The sequence below is a fragment of the Rhagoletis pomonella genome, unplaced genomic scaffold (assembly GCF_013731165.1).
Source record: "Rhagoletis pomonella isolate Grant_MI unplaced genomic scaffold, Rhpom_1.0 Rhpom_scaffold_00002, whole genome shotgun sequence".
NCBI classification, from domain to species: Eukaryota; Metazoa; Arthropoda; class Insecta; order Diptera; family Tephritidae; genus Rhagoletis; species Rhagoletis pomonella.
The window spans coordinates 71,813,777-71,820,541 of NW_023458556.1; positions in this window are offsets into that span (position 1 = coordinate 71,813,777).

The window sequence follows — 6,765 nt, forward strand, 5'->3', positions numbered from 1 at the left end:
AAAAATGAGCAGTACCATTCGAAATTATATCCTGTCATGTGAAACGTCTAGGGTTAGCAAGTATGATAGGCACCCAAACAGGCCAGAGCTACAAAGCACACCAATCCCATAATGTTCTTGTGAAATCATCCACGTGGATATTTTTGAAATAGAAGGGGACAAAGTTTTAAGCTGTATAGACAAATGTTCAAAATTTGCAAAACTTTTCCACCTTAGGAACAGATCAAGTTTGCCCCTAAAACAAATAATGGTAAAACTATTTTACCAACCCAAAAGTATTAGTGACCGATAACGAAAGGGGGGTAATTAGCCCGATAATACAAAACTTACTAGAACCCTTCGGAATCGGACTTTATCGCACACCATCACAAAGGAGCGAGGTAAATGGCCAAGTTGAGAGGCTCCATACCACCCTTATCGAAATATTTGGATGCCTAAAATCAGATAACCCGAATTTCAAGACGAAGGAGCTGGTTAACATTGCGGTAGACCGCTACAACAACTCAATCCACTCGGTTACAAACCGAAAACCCAGCGAAGTATTCTTTAATCGCTCAAGGGCCTCCAACTACCAGGAGCTTTTAGATAAAAGTGGGAAAATGAACAAATATTTAAAAGCATTACTAAAAAGAAAACAGATTGCCCAGATTCGAAGGCATAATAAGAAGAGGTCCCTACGAGAACGTTATGACGAAAACGACGTTATATACGTAAAGGGCAAGCAAATAAAAGGTAAACAAAACCCTCTCTTTAAGAAGGAAGTTGTAGCCAAAGAAAATAAGGTTACAGTAACCACTCTTAGTGGCAGGAAAATCCACAAATTATATATTGTGAAGTGGATAATTCCACTTCGTTAGTTGTGGGGGCGTACCTGGTGTGTAAATCACTCACGCGGAGCCCTGGTGCTCCGCCGGCGCTAATGCCGGCCAACGCTCGCTTAGATGGAGTGCTAGCGCTCCCTCGGTGCTGCCGTTATGGGCAGTGCTGCTGCCTATATCCTCGCGGAGCCCTAGTGCTCCGCCAGCGCTAATGCCGGCCAACGCCTGCTTAGTGCCGCTAGATAGCGCTTGGCTTGCAGCCAACAAATAGCAGTCAAATATATTTTAAAAAGACTTTGAACTGCTCGGTTGAAAGTAACGCGCAATAATACCGCTCACTTATTTTTTCTTTCTTAAACCTAGCCGCTATCACATACAACAGAGTTGCATTTCTTATATCGTAAATTCTTGATTGTAATACATTACCTTTAGGCGAATTCATATAAGGAGATTATTGTAGGGTTGCAAATTGTATGCTTGGTCGCATTACATCACCCTCCTTTGGAAAAAGAAGAATTTGGCAAAGTGATCAGTTTTGCCATATTCTTCTTGCCCAGAATTTATAACCAAAATTAAATTGTTTTGAAGGAAAGAATTGGGATTTGCTTGAGGAATATTCCTCCCCTTTTTACATTCGTTCGTTCAGAGCAATTAAGTTTTCTAAAAATTGAATTGAATACTAAATGTGAGTATGTAGTTCTTATTAGTAAATTAGTTTTTTGATAAGTAATTAATTGCCTAATTGTCGTGCAATATTAGAATACTAGCATATTTTGTATTTAAACATGTATTAATGCAGTAGTAAAAGCCTTATCTAGAGTAGATATATGTGTCTATTTACAGTAGGTTATACAATAATTAAATACATATATATGTATGTTATTTTAAATGATGAATTCTTATATCGTATAGTGAATTAACTAAGCTTAAGGTTTTTATAAGCGATTTAATAAGAATGATAAAAGAATATCGTAATTCAAGACCTTCTTTTTTCTTTGTTTTGTGAATATTTATACACAGAATTTTTTTAATAATATATGAAAACATGATATTTTAAGTTTTTGTTTTATACCTTAAATTTAGATTAAGTATTTTTAAATGTTTAGTAACAGGAAAGTTTTTTTTTGTTTTTTTTTTGAGTACATAAAATGTTTTTTTTGTTCTTCCAAATCTTATTTTATATTTACATATACGTTCGTGTATCGAATTCGAAACACAGTAATGTGCAAATTTTGATAATTCATTTTATATGATTTAAGTATTAAAATTTTAGCTTTAATTAGTAATATAAAATTGAATGAAATTAAAATTTTTTAAAATTGATAAAATTTCGCCGTTTGGGTAAGTTGTTGGGTTCTGTTTTTGTGAACAGTTCTTAATTTGTTTTTGTCTTTGCAAATATAGTTACGTTCACACCGTCTACTTCCGTCACTACGTATGGGCCCTGGTATATGCTTTTGTGTTTGTCACGGGGCTCCTTTTGAACTAAAACCATATCATTTTGGTTTACGAGTAAAGGATGCATGTGTGTCGTAAGTTTGTTTTCTTCGGATTTTATGTTTGTTAATCAACTCTGTAGCTAACGCATGCGATTTTTGCATACGATATTTTACTTCCTTAGCATAATTTTCAACGTTATAGATTGGGTCTATTTCAATCTTTTGCAATTCATGTGCTAAAATAGCCTTTTTGCCAAAAAGTAATTCAAAAGGGGTAAATTTGTTATCAAAAACTGCGCTAGACGTGGTATTGTGTAAGAAAGTAAAATATTTTTAATATTTAATAAATTTTAAATACGTGTCCCAGTCAGCATAAGTTTCGTTCAGATATGCGCACAAGTACTCGTTGAAAACTCTATGGTTCCGTTCGATTGTGCCAACAGTTCCGTGATGGTGTGCTGTTGTAAAATCGTGCCTGACATTTAAAAGTTTGGTTAGCTCCGATAAAATTTCGTTTTTAAATTCTGTTCCTAAATCTGACTTAATTGAATTCATGATGCCATAAGTTAATATGAAAGTTTCAAAAATAGCAGAAGCAATAGTTTTAGCTGATTTGTCTGGTATAGCTACTGTTACCAGATATTTTGTTAGATCACAAATCATAGTAACAGCAAACTTGTTGCCATATTTGGATTCTGGTAAAGGACCTATCGTGTCTATCACTAATATATCAAATGGTTTAATTGGGATTGACTTTATTCAAAAGACATTTATCGCAGTCACTCGGGTGGTCGGGGTTCTTGCTCCTTGTACTTTACCCTAGCGATTTGCATATATAATAAATAAATTCATGCAATGAAATAGGAACGAAACCTGAATGGAAAAATATCATCAGAAAACTTTGCACTCACATTTTAAAATACAATATAGATAAACGGACGGACTCGGAAGTTCACACAGTAGAAATCGGACGGACATAAGGAATCAGATAAAATGTATAAAAAAAAAATCGCTACTGAACGACTAGTTTACCATTCCACGCACTAGCGTATACTGTGCGAAAATATAGATATGCATAAACAACAACCCATTCTTACTGTTGGAGGTCAGAGATGGTGTTGTGCCCCCTTATATCCTCTCGTTCCCTACCCTACCATTGCATTGAGAGTGAACATCAGCTCTCCTCTACCCAACCGAAACGACACCAACGACTAAATAGGTAACTCACAAGACTCCTCTTAACAAATTTACTCTTTATTTATAATTAACTCTTATTATTTAGGAATTTTCAATCTAAACTCAAAACTGAGCATATTCACGCCCTTACTTGTTGTTATATGCAAATATTTAACTCTAAGTATACCGCCTTTATACATATGCCTAAGCTAAAGAACCTTAATGGAATAGGAACGGTTTTTTTAGGTAGACAAAAGAAAAAAAAAATAACTTTTAGGATAACACGCAATGAGTGTATGGATGTATGTATATATGTATATATCAAATAGAGTGTATATTTGTTGTACTATGGGGAGGTATGTACATATTAATATAAGAAAAAAATAATAATATTAAGAAATCACTCACTTATTTTTTGTTCTGGTCCAACGTTGTTTGCGCAAACAGCAGGAAAGCTTGAGTTTAGATTGATGCACAGTAGGAATGTTACCCAGTACAGAATTTTAGTTGTTATTTATAGTAATATGTACATGCTCCTCCATTTTAAGAACTTTAACTATTTTCGTATATATATTAAATCTTGCTGAACACTATTTAATTAAATAAAGTTTTCTTTCTGTTAAATTTAGTATCAATATACAAGTGCTCCAACGCTCATATGCGGATGATAAATGTGCTGAAATGTCTCTTATAGGCAAAAGAATTCAAAACTAGATAAGTTCATTATTGTATGTGGTGTGTATACGCTGACTATCCGTCCTTTATTTTAAAGGACAGTTCTTTATTTTAACCCCCTGTCGTTTATAATTTTTTTCAAAATTAAGGACGCTTTTTGTCCTTTATTTCTTAAACTGTCCTTTAAATCAGCTCTGCATTTTTCAGAGGTAAATTTTTAAACACAGAATATGAAAAATAAAAATGTTCCTTATAAAATATAATGGAAACCTTCGCCAGTTTGTTTCGCACCCCACTTGAGGGTTTCTATTTAATCGGTAATCTTTGCACAATCTATAAAGCACAGGGAAAGTTGTGCCCAGGATCGTGTTGCACGCTGAGTTTCCAGTTCCACTGAAAGAGAACAATGAATCCCCTGCTGTACAGTGGTTCTAAACTGGCATTTAATAATAATAATAATAATAATAGATTGGCGCTTACACATATGTTAGTGTTTGGCCGAGCTTCTCCTCCGATTCGTGGCGTGCGCCTTGATGTTGTCACAAAAAGCGGAGGGACCTACAATTTTACGCCGGCTCCGAACAGCGATTGTATTTTTATGAGAAGCTGTTTTTCATGGCAGAAAAACACTCGGAGGTTTGCCATTTCCTGCCGAGAGATGACCGCTGTTAAGAAAAAATCTTTTTTCTATATTTTTTTTGCGATGTTGCTTTGACCAGGGTTTGAACCCAGGTGCTTCGGAGTGGAAGCGCGCACTGCTTACCACTACGCCCCAGAGGCCGACACTGGAATTTAGTGTTCGTAATTCACTGGAGCCTTCATTTTTTCACTTAATTTGATATTTTTTTTTTATTAAAGCTTTGCAAGAGACCAGTTGAGCCTGATTTGTGAATTTTTATTTGATTATATTAATTTTTTTTGTGCCAAATGCAGAAAAAGTGGCAATTTAGAAGAAAATGTATTCTCCTGTTCCAGTTAATAAATGTTACATAACAAAGACTAGTTAAAACCAATTGTACGGTTCCCCAAATCGAAAAAATTACAAAAAAATATTTGAAATGTTATAAAAAAAGGTTCACAAAAATACATTTTTTTTTGGTTTTTAGTAAAAATTTATTAAAAAATGAAGACTGCGGTGAATTATGAACATTAAATCCCAATTTCGAACCACTGCGTGCTGAATTCGGAGAGCAGTATGAATTATGGTAAATGCATTTTGGCAGCAAAGGATGGCGGAGTCCTTGAAAAGGATTTGGCTTAATTTTTCGGAATCGGTTAATTAACTGGTAAATATTTGATTTAAATTACGATATGGGTAAGATAATTTTATCATATAAGTTGTATGCACATATTCCCGAATAATAAAAAAAAATGTCCTTTATTTTACATTGTTTAATATGGTCACCGTAGGTATGTATGAATGTGGTGTATGGCAAATCCAGGTAAACGAGCAGGGGTCGTATCCAAGGCAATATTGGTGGAAGCTATACAAGATGCTCCGTACGCTGAGAGGCAGATGGTGAGTGTGGATATATGACTGCCGATTTCGTTCGGTCGGACACACGTGATTCACCGCGCTGGGCACGGTTTTGTTGGAAGCCTTACTCGGAGTACTACCGACACTCTGAGCTACCTTTAGAAGATTTAGAGCTGCTACAACGCAGTAATCACCTAAATGATATCAAGTTTTTACCAAATACTCGATTTACTAATATTACTATGTAGGTTCTCCTACCATAAAAATGATTTTGCATGAGTTTTAGGTTCCTTAGTTAATATACCAGTCAAATAAATGGGGACCGCAATAACTGAGCTGGAGTCCACACAGAGACTCCGGAACTCAAGGTACACGTGTCCACGAAAGTCCCTTTTGTTGCTCTGGCACGTGGCCGATGATTTTAAGATTTACTTTTTATTTAAACATTTACCTTTTTATTTTTTTCAAAATGTTTAACTTAAGGTGATACTAAAAAACTTTCGCGACTGAATTCCGATATTCTTTACTTTAAAAACAAGAAAGATTCAATTTATAAGTCTCGATTATTATATTCACTATTATAGGCCTAATTTTTCGTAGTGCTTGCTGTCGATCTCAAGAGGAAATGGAAGAGAGAAATTTTCTGACAGGGAATGAAGGCTCTACCATGATAACAACATAGCAAGGTCGAATCGTTCTCTCAATTTGTCGGCCATGATTTTTTTTGAAGTTTGCCAACATTTTAAAATCATATAAAAGTGAAAATGAAAAATTGAAATTGTTCGAAATTGTTGTTGCTTAAGATTGAAAATGAAAATGTGTGCGAGAGTTTGTGAGTAAATTAAAAAATTAAATTGTTTGGAAACATCAAGAATTTTAAAAGTGACTCTCAGCGGTTCTACCTTACTATATTTTTATCATGGGCTCTACTTAGTTGAGTGCTCCCGTCAATTTATGTTTCAGTGTTCGATAGCGCAGAAAAATATTTGTGCTCTTCATAGACAGAACTGTCGGCAGAGATGTTATATCGTTTTGAATTTCGAAATATTTTGTTAACCAAAAAAAAGAAACTCTAACTATTACCGAAACCAACTTTTAGGAGAACAATAAACTGTAAAAAGTAACGCTATAACGGCCACGCCTCAAACAGGCCTCACAAAACAGGTTTTAAAAATATAGA